The sequence below is a fragment of the Trichosurus vulpecula genome, chromosome 1, assembly GCF_011100635.1.
Source record: "Trichosurus vulpecula isolate mTriVul1 chromosome 1, mTriVul1.pri, whole genome shotgun sequence".
Classification (NCBI taxonomy): Eukaryota; Metazoa; Chordata; class Mammalia; order Diprotodontia; family Phalangeridae; genus Trichosurus; species Trichosurus vulpecula.
This window is the reverse complement of record NC_050573.1, coordinates 150,905,170-150,920,668: the sequence shown is the minus strand read 5'-3', so window position 1 is coordinate 150,920,668 and position 15,499 is coordinate 150,905,170. Positions and strand designations below refer to the sequence as shown.

The window sequence follows — 15,499 nt, the reverse complement described above, 5'->3', positions numbered from 1 at the left end:
TGCACTTACTAGCTGTGTGACCTTGGGCAAGTCACTCCCTGCCTTCAAACAAAAATAGCTAACATTTATTGAGAGCTTACTATGTGCCAGTCACTTTGCTAAATACTTTACAGTTATTTTCTCATTTGATCCTCACTGCCAGTGAGGTAGGTGTTATTCTTATCCCCATTTTACACATGAGGAAACTGAGGCACACAAAGGTTAGGTGACTTGCCTAAGGTCACATGGCTAGTAAATGCCTGAGGCTAGAATTGAACTCAGATCTTCCTGACTCCAGGCTGTGGTGTTATCCATGGGGGGTGGGGTGGATCAGGAAATGGTATATGCCACGAGTTTAGCCCTGAAATAAGCTAGGGCTTCTAAAAGGTAGAGGGGAGGAGAGCTTTGTGGACACAAGCCATGTGATGGCCACGGGTGGAAGACGCAATGCCAAGTTCAGAACACTTGGGCTTGGACAACTGCATGCATGAGGGGGAATTATGTGAAATAAACCTGGGAAGGTTGACTCCGGCCAGATTGGGAAGAGCTTTAGATGTCAACCTAAGGAGTTCGTACTTTATCCTGGAGGGAATACAGAGTCACTGTTTTGGAACTGAGGAGTAACATGGTCAGACTTGTACCTTAGGGACATTATTTTGGCAGCATTTTTTTCTTTATAAATAGTATTTTATGTTTTCCAATTGCATGTAAAAATAGTTTTCAGCATTCACTATTATAAGATTTTGAGTTCCAAATTTTTCTCCTTCCCTCCCCTGTCCCCTCCCCCACACAGCAAGCAATCCATCATAGGCTATACACGTAAAATCATGTTAAACCTTTCCACATTGGTCACATTGTGAAAGAAGAATCAGAACAAAAGGGAAAAACCATGAGAAAGATAAAAGAAAAAAAAGTGAAAATAGTGTGCCTTGATCTCCATTCAGACTCCATAGTACTTTCTCTGACTGTGGACAGCATTTTCCATCATGAGTCTTTTGGAATTGTCTTGGATCAATGGATTGCTGAGAAGAGCTAAGTCTGTCATAGTTGATCATTGCCCAATGTTGCCGTTACTGTTATAACGTTCTCCTAGTTCTGCTCACTTCACTCAGCATCAGTTCACGTAAGTCTTTCCAGGTTTTTCTGAAATCAGCCTGCTCGTCATTTCTTAGACACAATGGTATTTCATTACATTTATGTACCATGACCTCTTCAGCCATTCCTCAACTGATGGGCATCTCCCCTCAATTTCAAATTCTTTGCCACCACAAAAAGAGCTGGCAGCATGATTTCAATGAAGGGCTGAATTACTTAAATTGAGCCTGTCCCCTGGCTGATGTCAGCTACCAGGCTTCTTCTTCCTTATCCACTGTCCCTGAAACAATAGTCCCAGTGGGAAGAACTTTACATTGAAATCTCAGCAAGCCTTCTATCTTCTCTTTTAATGAGAAGCAAGACTACACGTTGGCCCTCAAACTGCTTTGAAGAGACAGCAAGGAATAGTGAACAGAGTGCTGGATGTGGAGGCAAGGAAGACCTGGGTTCTAATCCCACCTCAATTACTTACCAGCTGTGTGACTATGGGCAAAAATTGCTTTGTGCCTCAGTTTCTTCTTCTGTACAATTAAGGAAATTAGAATCAATGGCCTCTCAGGCACCTTCTATCTTCAAATCTAGGATCCTAGCATGCTCTCCTAGTACTACCTTCCTGGATTATGCTCTTTTCCCCTCTTGTGACTGCTCTCATTATAAGTAGGGTCTCAAGCTCAATTCTTTGGTGAAATCTGAAGGACTCCTAGGTGACCGTCACAAAGCTGTTTAAGAAGCCAGGGACGGTGGGGCCTCATAGACATAAAGAAGAGCAGCTCACCCCACACGACAAGTTTAGAAACCTTTGTTCTCAAATATTTGTCAGAGGCTGTTCGAATTGAAACCTAACCTAAGTCTGGGGTGCAGACGCACTCTGGAGGGCTCCAAGAGAAGGATATTTTTTTTTCGTTCCTGATGCACTTCAGCAGTTGTAAATGAACCCTGACCATCTATGCAGACCCTTAGTAGTTTTGTCCTCTTTGTTCTTTAAAAATGTTTCCTTTGTTGTCCCTGACAGTCTTCAACACTGGATCCATGCTGTATGGGAGATCAAAAAAAAATGCCGTCCTCTTTTTATGACCCTTTCTCCCATTTGTGTGAAGGAGGGCTAGGCCGTAAACACGGTATGAAAAAAAATTCTTATATACCATCTTGATTACTAACATCTGTGCAAATTTCCATTCATAAATTTAAAATTCAGGCTTCTGCAGCCATCTGTTTTCTAGCAACAGTATGAGGGGGGTGGAGGAAAGCAGGCAGATGGGCAGGTACCAGCCCTCCGCTGCCTTCTCTAAGACTGGGCTTGCCCCCTTGGCTTTCTTTTGTCCTCTCATTTGGAATGTTGTAACTCAGTATAGACAGCCCTCTGGTTACCAGGCTCCTCTTGTTGAGAGTTCGCAATGGCCTTTGTTTATCTAGGGCTTAGGTTGGGAAGGATTCCAGCTCTACCCTTATTTTCCTTAGGCTTAGAGAGAAGGGACTAGGAGATGCTCCCTTAGCCGATATGGGACAGGAAGCAACTTTTGTCCTCTTCTCTCTGTTGGCATTTATTTACATTATTTCTGACTCCCACTCCTAATTTTTTTTGATAACTTAGATAGCACTTAATGTATTTGGGGTTTTTTGGAGGGGGGTATTAGTTTTTCCTTACTCCACTCTCACAGCAAGGTCATTATGATTAGCTCCCATTTTGTGGACAAAGAAACCAGGCCTGGACACTTGGTACAGCAACAAGAGAATTAGATTTGAAGGCAGAAAAGCCAATGAGGTTCCAGCTTTAGCTCTGCTGCTTACTAGCTATAGGTGGAGGAGGACTAATTAATAATTACCACTCACAATTGAACAGATGACATTTTAAAAGGTTGCAAAGCCCTTTACGTACATCATCCCCATTGACCCCCAACAATCACATTCTGAGGTCACTGTTGTTATTACACATACTCTACAAATGGGGAAACTGAAGCTCATTGACAGTGACTTTCCTGGAATCACACAACTATCAGCAAAACGTCAGAAGTAGATTTTCACCCATGTCATCCTGACTTCCAAGACCAGCAATTTAGCCACTGTAACAACTCTTTTTATTCTTTTAGTTCCTTCTTCTGCAAAATAAAGGGTTGAACCAATAAATCATTAGTTTCTAAGGTCCCTTCCAGAAAACCTCATGGGACTATTATGTGAACCTATAAATTTACAGGAAATTTCTCAAGGATACGTATCCTAGAGGGCAGAACTAGTGAGGTAGAAGTCACAGTGAGGCAGATTTTGACTTGATATAAGAGGAAAAAAAACCACATCAATGAGAGAGAGCTATTCCAAAATGGCAGTCCCAGAGGTAGTAACTTCCCCATCATGAAAGATCTTTACGAGTCTTTACAATTATTGGTCAGGGATGTTGTAGAGAAGATTCCAGCTCAGGGTTAGATTGGTCTAGAGAGCCTCTGAGATCTATCCCTTCCTATTTGGAGATTCTGAGATTCTAGGATGCAGATGGCAGCAGAATCTGAATCCATAGCCACTTAAATCCCAACTAATTTCTTAGCTCACTGAACCACAGTGCTTCCCCATGGAAGCTTTCCCCATGGAATAGTTTGCCATAACTAATGGATGTTATTTGGCAGCTGCAGGACCCAAATGCCAAAGTAGGCTATGGCCCTTTTTAAAAAATTTCTGTTGACAGTGCATCTCTGTTGTTAAGCTAGCTTCCAAGGTTGTTTGGCTCAGTTCCACTGGTGCCGTTGGAGCAACTGTGAAATGCCTTAGAAAGCTAATATGGTATTTTGGGGGCCTGTTGGGTAACATTACACTTCTGAGTGCTACTTAGCTTGGATGCCCTCTTGGTAATAAAGAATTTGTTTTCTGTTCATCTTGAGAATCAGTTCCTAAGCCAAGTGATTCACAGTGTCCAGGTACAAAGAATTTTACATTTTTGTGTTCGCTGATGAAAACTATCATGGTATGAATGAGGCTGTGCCCATTCTGCAGCTGAGCTTCTCAACTTCATACATTCATGTGTAGCGTACTGAACTATGATTGAATGAATAACATGTATTAAGTATTTACTATGTGCCAAGTGCTGTGCTAAGTACTGGGCATAAAATCTAAAATCGAGACAGTCCTTGCCTTTGAGGAACTTATATTTTAAACAGGAAGATAACACATAGGGGAGGAGGTCAGGTAAAGGTGTTATGGTCTGGGAAGTCACAAAGATGGTTACTGAATAACATAACTGTCCATTAAACCTTCCTTTCCAGAGGAAATAGTAGAGTTAAAAAAGGTAGGCTGAGCAGGAGATACATCTACAGCAGCAGGTTGGGAAATGAAACCATGGTCTCAGAGAGTGCAGAGTTGAGTGGCTTGGCTCCTGCCAGATGGTGGTTCTGGTGGAAACAGGTCATTTTTCAATTCAATTTAGTTCAATTCAACACATATCTATGATGTACCAAGTACTTGGGAAGCAAAGTTAAAAAGGCAGAAGTTCTGGCCTTCAAGGAGCTTATGTTGAATGTATGATATTTGTATTTTGGCCACAGCCAAGGCACTGATGGGATCCAGTTGCAGACTAGTCTCCATCCTGAAGGAGAAGGTAAAGAAACTTGAGCATCACCTCTCTACACTCTGGCTTGTTAGGGTCAATGAAGAGTTCCTACAGAAAACGGAAGCAGGGTTTAAATGGGAAGGAGAAAAAAGCCTATGAGGTAGAGAAGGGGAGACTTGACCTTTGTTAGGATATTGGAGAGCACAAGAATGTTATATAGAGGAGAAAGAGAAAAAAATAGCTGTACACTTAGTGCTTTAAACAAAAATGAAAGAACTGTTTTGAGCTTCTTCCTAAAGAGGAGGGAACTGAGTGCTCTGAAGAAGAAACAGCTACTTGTCCTCCAAGGAATGAAATAATAGAGCCACGTAAATGGTTGAGTGAGATGTAGTAAAGGCCAGAGAAAGAAAAAAAGAGAGCTGTGCTTCCTTGACCAGGGCTATTGAGGCAATGCTTTCTTGACCTGACGGCAACCATAGAACGTGTGTCCAAGGCATAACAGAAAACTTCCACACACTTATTAAAATGGATCACTAGTACCCATTTCTGGTGTTTTGTGTGGACATAAACGATACTGCCAGAAGGTGCGTAAAAAGTTGTGCCAGAGATTACAAAGTTTTGGGTGAAAAAGTGAAGACCAGTGAGGGCATAGAATGTGTTTTCCTCACTGTCACCCACTGAAGGCATATAGGAGAAAAATCGATTTGGGCAGTGAAAAGCATGCTAAGAAGGTGTTGTCTGAGAATGAGCATGGCTTAAAATATAATAATGATAGCATCCTGGCCAGGGATTTTGCAAATCTAATCAAAAGGGCTTTAAACTAAAAAGGATGGGTAGGGGAAAAGCTGTTTATGTATAAACACCAAGCTACATGCCATAGAAAATAGCTACAATATATAAATGAAAAAGTATTCATTAAGGGCCTACTGCATGCAGAACACCGTGCTAAACGCTGGGGATACAAATAGAAGAGCAGAAACAGCTAGTCCCTGCTCTCAAGGAACTCACATTCTATTGGGGAAGATAATATGTATATGTATAAATGTATAGAGATATACAAATATATAATAAATCTTAAAGGAAATGGGAGATAGATTCTTTGAGTTAGAGGTGAGGAGGGAATGCATTCCAGACAAGGAGCACATGTAATATTAAAAAAAAATCATAGAGACAGCCTTATGTGAATGAAAGAAAAAAATTCCAGTCTGTAGTGTAGGAATAGTGTAGGAGTGTAGTGTACACTCCAGTTTGGAGTGTTGAGTATAAGAAGGGGAGTGATACTTGAAGCTGGAAAGATAGCTTGGGGCCAGGTTATGCAGGTTTTTAGAGTCCAAGAAGTTGAGTTTATATTGTATACTAGAGACAATAGGGAATCACTTGAGACTTTTGAATAATGGAGTAACATGATCAAGCCGATGCTTAAGAAAAATAACTTTGGTAGCTGTGTGGAGGGTGTGTTGAAGTAGGGAGAAACTTGGGGCAGGGAGGCCATTACAATGGTACAAGTGATAGCTTGTGAGGTGCTGAACTAAGACAGTGATTGTGTGAATAGAGAGAAGGGGTCAGATGCAAACGATGCCATGGAGGTAGAAATGGCCAGATTTGGCAACTGCTTGGATATGTGGGATGAGGAAAACAAGAAGTACAGGATAATGCCAGGGTTACAAACTTGGGAGGCTAGAATAATGGTGGCACCTTCAAAAGAAAAAGGTGTCTCCAGAAGACAGTTTGAAGTTGTCTAACAGGAAGTTGGTGAGATGGGACTGAAGCTCTGGAAAGATACTGGCTCTGAGTCATCTGTATGGAGATGTTAATTAAATCCTTGGGAGTTGATGAGGTCATGGAGAAAGGTTTAGCTAGAGAAGAGGACCCAGGACAGAATCTTTGGGAATATCCACAGTCAGGGGGTTGTTATACACAGCACTCCTTTTAAGATGCTCTCCCACCTTGCATTTGTATTCATGAGTTGGGTCCCCAGAGGGTTGTAGCTCTTCCAGGTTCTAGGGTAGATTGTGGATCTGGACTTTTACTAATACAAGTCGGAATCACCCGCCAATGTTCTCTTCCCCTAAATTGTTGGCTAGAAAATATCTCTAGCTCAAGGCAATGGCACTTTCTAAGATGGCATGTAACAACAGTAGCTATAAAATATTTGGCCCCAAACCTGGAATTTACTCTCCCATAAATATAAATAGCATCTGGGGGAAGACTGTATATAAACTCATAACACAACAGTAGTGAGGCACCCATTAAAAAAAAAAAACGTGGCCAATGCAATTCACTCCTGCAGTAAATACTATAGAGCCTTGTTATTCTCTTTGAAGAGTTCTCATACAGTTCTCATTGGGCCATGGCGTTTCTGCTGAGAGAGTCATTCAACTGGACTCTTGGGAACTTCTCTTTGGAGCTTAGCTTTCAGGTGCCAGGATTAACTTTCTCTTGCATCCAAATTTGATTCTCTTCTCTGCTGCCAGGGATCATACTCCTTGAAACTGCTTCCTTCCTTAAGTGACTGTCTCTTTGTTTCTGTGTCTAACTATGAAGTATATATATATCTTTGATTGGTCTTAGATACATCTCAATTGTACCTCAAACTCTGACAAACCCTCAAACTGCTGGATTGCATGTCTCCCATTGGTGAGTAACTGTACTCTTAGATGCCAGAGTTGATGGTAGGGAGAGGAGGAGAAAAAATCCTTTTTCCCACTCTTCTTCCTCCCAGCCTCTGGTATGGGCACAAGGTTCACACAACACAAAACTACTCCTGGTGAACTTCCTCAACTCCCTCCAGGGTTGACAGGCTTAGCAATTTAAGGGCCTCCATGGCTATGGACAATTTTTGGCTCTTCTTTCAATTCAGTTTCAGTTCAATCAGGAAAATACTTATTTCCTAAGGAGACATAGAACATAGACTTTTTTTTATAGGAGAAAGGAGGGACAATTAACAATGTAAAACACAGCAGAAAGGTCAAGAAAGAAGACCAAAAAAAAGGCCTTTAGATTTGGCAATTCAAAGGTCATTGGTAACTTTGAGGAGAGTAGTCTCAGTTGGGGGATGAAGTGACAAGCTGAAAAAGGTTGAAGATTGAGTGAGAAGAGAGGAACTGGATTCAATGAGCATAGACGGTTTCCCCCCTCACAGGAGTTTGACTGGCCAAGGGAGATGAGGATATAGCTTAAGGCGATGGTAGGGCTTAGTGAAGAGTTTTTTTGGTGTGTGTGTGTGTGTTTTTCTTTTAGGATAGGTAAGATTGGGCATATTTGAAGGCAGTCAGAAGGAAAGGAATCAGCAGATGAGAAGAAATTGCAGAGAGAGAGAAAGATTGCAGAGACAAGAAGAGAGACTGCATAGAGAAAGAGAGAGACAGAGAGAGACAGAGAGAGACAGAGAGAAAGGCAAAGAGACGGAGACATTGAAAGACAGAGACAACGAGAAAACAATTCAAGGTGCAATCTGCAAGAGAAGAGAAGGGTATATATGTTTAAGGGGACGTGTAGGAGAGAGCAAGGAGAAAGTGCTACATAAATTACTAATTTACCTAGATTCTAGCAAAGCATTTTATAAAGGATACTATTGCATTTATTCTCACTTATGCAGCACTGCCTAGCCTACCTCATTATCAGAGACTAGAGCAAACAGAGCAAAGGAAAAGAAGATGATATCAACTTACTTTGAGATGAAGAGAAGGCAAAAGAGGGAGTCCCTGGGAAATAGTCTCAATTTTCTTAATAAAGTAAAAGGCAGGATCCTCAGCTGAGAAGGTGTGAGGAAAGGGAAGGTGTGGGAGGGTTTGACAGAGAAGAAAAGATTTGGAATAGCCTCTGTGAGGAGTGATCTAGGGAACCAATTAGGAATAGAGAAATCGAGGGGCTGCCTTGTTGCAGGGATGACCTCGTTATGTAAAATAGCATAAATTTGTAGAAGGCTCAGTTGCAGAGTTGTGGGACTTTGTCCTGTTCAATTCACAAGCAAGTGAGTAGGAGAAGAAGGGGTAGATGGTAGAAGTAGCCCAGGATTGGTATTTGGCAAGCAATAAATGGTGGTGGTAGGTCAGAGGGCTGATGGATCTGAGAGGACACAGGGTCATATTGCTTAACTATAGAGTCCAGATTGGGAAGGCAGGAAAGTGGAGATCAGTAGTAATGGCCTGAGATAGCATACTTTATAAAGTGCTTTGATAGAGTCCAGATAAATTGATAATAGCTTACATTGATGTAACACTTTAAGATTTGCTAATCACCTTTATATAAGTTGTATCACCTCTCAGAGATAAAGAGATCGAAGGTTATGACGAGGCTGAAGAATAGCTTCAGGAATGAGTAAGGCATAGGAGAGATGGAATAACAGGGACAAAAAACTCAGATTGTCAAGGTTGTTAATCAAGGAAGTAGAACATTTGTGGGTAATAGTGAGATCCAGAGCATTACCACCCTATGTGTGGTTAAGGTGTGGTGGTGGAGTGGTTCATAGGATCTGAGAGGCTCAGGTTTTTCAGGAGGTACCACCATGAATGTGAAAGGGCTGGAGTTAGAGAAGGAGAAGATAATGCAGGTGCTAAACTCCTTTAAGAAAGGTAGGAGGCTCCTCCTCTTCGCCATCTTCATCTGGCTTGCAGCCATGAAGGTTGAGCTGTGCAGCTTCAGCGGGTACAAGATCTACCCGGGTCACGGGAGGTGCTACGCCCGCATGAACGGGAAGGTTTTCCAATTTTTGAATGCAAAAATGCGAGTCTGCATTCCTTTCAAAGAGGAACCCCCGGCAGATCAATTGGACTGCCCTGTATAGAAGAAAGCACAAGAAGGGACAATTGGAAGAGATTCAAAAGAAAAGGACACGCCGGGCTGTCAAATTCCAGAGGGCCATCACTGGGGCTTCTCTTGCTGATATAATGGCCAAGAGGAACCAGAAACCTGAAGTTAGAAAGGCCCAATGAGAGCAAGCCATCAAGGCTGCCAAGGAAGCAAAAAAAGCTAAGCAAGCAACAAAGAAGACAGCTGCATCTGCTGCTAAGGCTCCTACAAAGGCAGCACCTAAACAAAAAATTGTGAAGCCTGTCAAAGTTTCTGCACCCCTAGTTGGTGGAAAACGTTAATTGTCTACTAAATTTGATTAAATAAAACAAAATTCAAAGCAAAAAAAAAAAGGTAGGAGAACACCTAGGAAGTGATGGACAGCAGCCGATGTAATCTATATAGGGTATAAAGGCATTAAGAGAGTGAACTTCAAAGGAGAAGAGATTGCTGAGTGGTGGTAGCCAATGGAAGTCTAGAAAAAGCAATTGGATGCAAAGAGTATTCTGATTCTCCAGACTGGGAAAGAAGTGTGTTGGGGTGGGAAAGCAGAAAAAAAAAGTACAGTCATTGTTAAAGAGGATGGCCAGGGATGCAACGTCATCCAGCAAAAGTCAATTTTTAGGGAATACAAATAGATGGGAGGCATATTGGAGAAAGAGCCCCAGAATGGAAGAAGTTTGTCCTTTATGGAACAGGAATTCCCCAAAGCCCAGTGGAGGTTACAGACAACTATGTGGCAGAGTGGATAGAGTACTCAACTAGGAGTTGCTCTGGAAGGCTCAGAGTTCAAATCCTGCCTTACTTACTGGCTGTATGATCCTAGGCAAGTAAGTTACTTATCCTCTGTCTGACTCAGTTTCCTCATCTGCCCACTATACCACACTGTCTTTCTCTGTCAGATGAAATTGCTAAACTTAAAATTGCTGAACTGTGATGATATTTGAAAGACAGGGCAAAATGAAGTAAGGCAAATATCCTGATTCCCAGAAAAGGGAAGAGAACAGATGTTGCAAACTACAGGTCAGTGAACTTTAATTTCTGGGAAAAAAAATCTAAAACAGATCATCAAAGAGATAAGTAAATATCTTGTTGGCAAAGTAGATAGAGTATTGGGCCTGGAGTCAGGATGACATAGGTTCAGAATCAACCTCAGGCACTTACTAGCTATGTGACCCTTATCTTTCTCCTCTTCCCTCAGAACAAAACCAGTCTACTTTGGGCTTTCTCATTTAACTCCCTTAATACGCTGGAAGACATTAAGTTTTTTAAGGGAGGAGTAGGGAGGAAAGGGAATAAACATTTATAAAGCGCCTACCATGTTCCAGCCACTGTGCTAGGTGCTTTACAAATATTGTCTCATTTGATATTCATAAAAACCTTCTGAGGGAGTTACTGTTATTATCCCCATTTAACAGTTGTGGAAACTGAGGCAGTTAGAACTTAAAATGACTTGTCCAGGTACACATAAGTAGTCTCATTTGAGACTAGTGCAAGTCAGGTCTTTCTGACTCCAGGTCCACCAAGCTGAAGGGACACTTGCTTCTTCTCTCTCATTAGAAAGTTAGACCAAAAGGTGGATCCAAGATGTCAGAGTACAGCCAGGGACTTGTCTGAATTCTCCCCCAAACACCTTTAAATAATCACTCTAAAATTCTAGAGCAGCAGAACCCACAAAAAGATGGAGCAAAACAATTTTCCAGCCCAAGACAACTTGGAAGGTCAGCAGGAAAGGTCTGTTGCACTAGGGTGAGAGTGGAGCACAGCCTATCACAGGCTGTACCAGTGCAGCCCCAACCCCAGCCCCAGCCTTAGCCCCAGCAAACCAGCAGGGGCAGTAGCTGCTTCCAGAGCTCTCAGCCCATAGAGGGTAAGGGGGTCGAATAACTGGTCAGAAGGAATTTGCAGGGGTCTCTCTTCTAGCACTGAGGTCAGACTCTGCTGCTTTGCCCATAGTCAGATCAGAGTCACTGTCCTGGGTGGCAGTCCCATGGCGAGGAGGAGCACTAGCACACCAGAGCTTGCAGGCCCTCCTCACAGTTCTAGGACAAAAAAAGAGTGCTTGTGGTTGTTCACACACCACAGCACAGGCCTGAGAGTAGTAAACACTTCTCCTTAAATCATACCACCTTGGAAAAACTGAAAACTTACAGGTCCCTAGACGTATCTCTGCAAACAGCTGCATCCTGGAAGCAGAGCCCTACTTTAGCAAAGAGTTAAAAGTCAAGTAATAGCCTTGGAAAATGAGCAAACAATAGAAAAAATTCTGACTGTAGAAAGTTATTATGGTGACAAGGAAGATCAAAACACACACTCAGAATAAGATAACAAAGCCAAAGCCCCTATATCCAAAGCTTCCAAGAAAAATATGAATTGGTCTCAGGCCATGGGAGAGCTCAAAAAGGAAGTACGAAAGCTCACTGAAGAAAATTATGAGAAATCAAGAAACAGCAAAACAAAACCAAAAGAATGAAAAAAATAGAAGACAATGTGAAATATTTCGTTGGAAAAACATCTGACCAGGAAAATACATCCAAGAGAGATAATTTTAAAATTATTGGCCTATCAGAAAGTCACGATCAAAAAAAGAGCCAGACATCATCTTTAGAGAAATTATCAAGGAAAACTTGCCCTATTTGAACTTCTAGAACCAGAAGGTAAAAATAGAAATGGAAAAAAAATCCATTGATCACCTCCTGAAAGAGATCTCAAAATGAAAATTCCCAGGAATATTATAGCCAAATTCCAGAACTCCGAGTCAAGGAGAAAATACTGCAAGCAGCCAGAAAGAAACAATTCAAGTATGGTGGAGCCTCAGTCAGGATGACACAAGATTTAGCAGCTTCTACATTAAAGGATCAGAAGGCAAAGGAGCTAGAAGTACAACCAAAAATCACCTACCCACCAAAACTGAGTATAATCCTTCAGGGGAAAAAATGGACATTCAATGAAATAGAAGATTTTCAAATATTCTTGATGAAAAGACCAGAACTGAATAGAAAATCTGACTTTCAAATACAAGATTTAGGAGGAGCATACAAAGTTAAAAAGGAAAGAAAAATCATAAGGGACTTAATAAGGTTAAACTCTTTGCATTCTTACATGGGAAGATGATACTACTTGTAACTCATAGGAACTTTCTCATTATTAAGGCAGATAGAAGGAGTATATATAGACAGAGGGCACAGGTGTGAGTTGAATATGAAGAGATGATATCTAAAAAATAAAAAAAAATAACATTAAGGGGCGAGAGAGGAAGGTACTAGGAGAAAGGGAAAGGGAAAGGTATAATGGGGTAAATTATCTCACATAAAAGAGGTAAGAAAAAGCTTTTAGAGTGGAGGGAAAGAGGGAGGAGGTGATGGGGAGTGAATGAATGTTACTCTCATCGGAAATGGTTCAAAGAAGGAATAACATACACACTCAATTGGGCATAGAAATTTATCTTATTCTACAGGAAAGTAAGTAGGGAAGGGGATAAGAGAAAGAGGTGGAGGATGCTAGAAGGGAGGGCAGATTGAGGGGGGGCAGTCAGAAGCAAAACACTTTTGAGGAGGAATGGGGTGAAAGGAGAGAGAGAGAATAGAATGGCGGGGATGGGATTGCGGGAAATACAGTTAGCAACAGTCACTGTGAAAAAAAAATTTTGAAGCAAGTTTATCTGATAAAGGTTTCATTTCTCAAACATATAGAGAACTGAGTTAAATTTATAAAAGCAAAAGCCACTCCCCAATTGATAAATCATTAAAAGGTATGACGTTTTCAGATGAAATAATCAAACTTATCTATAGCCATATGAAAAAATGCTCTAACTCACTATTGATTAGAGAAATGAAAATTAAAACAATTCTGAGGTACTACCTCATACCTAATAGATTGGCTAATAGGACAGGAAAAGGAAAATGATGGATAGTGGAGGGGACATGGGGAAAATGAGACATTAATGCACTATTGGTGGAGTTGTGAACAGATTCAACCATTCTGTTAGAGCATTTTGGAACTGTGACCAAAGGGCTTTAAAACTATACATACCCTTTGGTCTAGCAATACCACTACTAGGTCTATATCCCAAAAGAGACAAAAAACACATAAAGGAAAAGGACCTATATATACAAAAATATTTACAGCAGCTCTTTTCTGGGGGTGAATTATTAGAAATTGAGGGGATGCCCATCAATTGGGTAATGGTTGAATAAATTGTGGTATGTGGTTGTGATCAAATGCTACTGTGCTATAAGAAATGATGATCAGGATGCTCTCAGAAAAACCTGGACTTACATGAGCATCACAAAGTGAAATGTACAAAGTAACAGCAATGTTGTGAGATGATCAACTTTGAATAACTTAGTTATTCTCAGCAATACAATGATCCAAGACAACTCTGAAGGACATATGATGAAAAATGCTATCCTTCCCCAGAGAAAGAACTGAATAGAGATTGAAGAACACATTCTTTACTTTCTTTATTTTTCTTGACATTTTTTGGTCTATGTTTTCTTTCACAACATGACTATTATGGAAATGTTTTGTATGACTACACATGTATAACCTACATCAAATTTCTTGTCTTCTCGATGAGGGGGGTGGGGAGGAAGGCAGGGAATTTGAAACTCAAAGTTTTAAAGATGAATGTTAAAAATTGTTTTTACAGGTAACTGGGGAAAAATAAAATCCTAAATAAAAAAAAGAAAAGGGGAGAAAAATAAAGAAAGACCTGGGTTCACCTCTGACAGGTACTGGCCTTGGGAAAGTCACTTAAACTCTCTTTTCCCCCCGAAAATCTAAAGCTGCAGAACTGGTGTCGATCTTGGTTCCTGCATTTTCTCCTGCTGTCCCCCATGCCTGGAGCTCTCCCTCCTCATCTCTGCCTCCTGGCTTCTTTGGCTTCCTTCGAGTCCCAGCTAACATCCCACCTTCTTCAGGAAGTCCATACCAATCCCTTCTGTCTATTGAATATATCCTATTTACCCTGTATATAACTTGTTTGTACATAGTTGTTTATATGTTTCCTCCCAGCTACTTTGAGTACAGGAACTTCTTTTGCCTCTTTTATATATCCCCAGCACCTAGCACAATGCCTGGCACATAGTAGGTGCTTAAAGAGGTCTGGTCCTGATACCCCTTCATCCACTTCCAAAAACCCCACAGACACTAGAATATCTGGAAGGCAGAGGGTCTGGGTTTTATAATTCTTTATGTACCCCACAAATGTTATGCTGAATATAGTAAAAAAAATTGGTTTGAACAAATTAATGAATATTATATCCAAGGAAAGTCCATTACTATTTTTATTTAATTAATCCTGATTCCCAACCATGAAAAGCAAGAAAACAACCATAAGATTTTACCCATATTAGTTTAAATTATAAAAGAGTTTCAGAACAAAAGCAAGAAGTTCAAGGTGCCCAGGAGTGATGGGTCTATGAGAAAACTTTCAAGACTTTGACAACAAACAGGGACTACACATATTCTTCAGTATGCCAGGAACCTGTTGTTATGGGATAATCTTTGACTGATTGTTACTTGCTTGTAAGAAAGATGATCCTAGTCTAACTCCCACCCCCAACTTCTTTGCAGAGAAGGCTGTGGGACATGCATATAATGTCAGACTTTTTGTTTATGTTGATTAGTTTTGATGAAATTTTTTTCTATCTCTTTTTTTTCTTTATTATAAGATATGTCTCTGTGGGAGGTGGAGGGAAAAGAGATCCAGTGGGAAATACAGATTATGTAAAAACAAAAGATATTAGCAAAGTTTGTTATGTGTATGCGTGTATATATATATATGTATATATATACATATGTATACATGCATATATGTGTATGTGTATATATGTGTGTATATGTGCATATATATACACACATATATACAAATACATACATACATACACACACACATATGATGTTCCTAGAAGACTTCTGCTTTGGATCTGGACACTCTATAATGTTTACAAAAGCTTTTCAGAGTGGTACTGGTTTCCTTCTGATTCAAGTTGTATCTGAACATGGCTAAACAAACGGAGAATATCCTAGTTAAACCACTTACTCTGGTCATTTTGAAGACTGATCCCTGCCAATGCTCAATTCATTTGGCTATGACAC

The 15,499-nt window shown here is 40.7% G+C and overlaps 1 pseudogene; it reads left to right on the top strand.

Moving 5' to 3' along the window:
• The first annotated feature begins 9,224 nt into the window (after nt 1-9,224).
• LOC118834382 lies at nt 9,225-9,699 on the top strand (annotated as a pseudogene).
• Nucleotides 9,700-15,499: the final 5,800 nt, after the last annotated feature.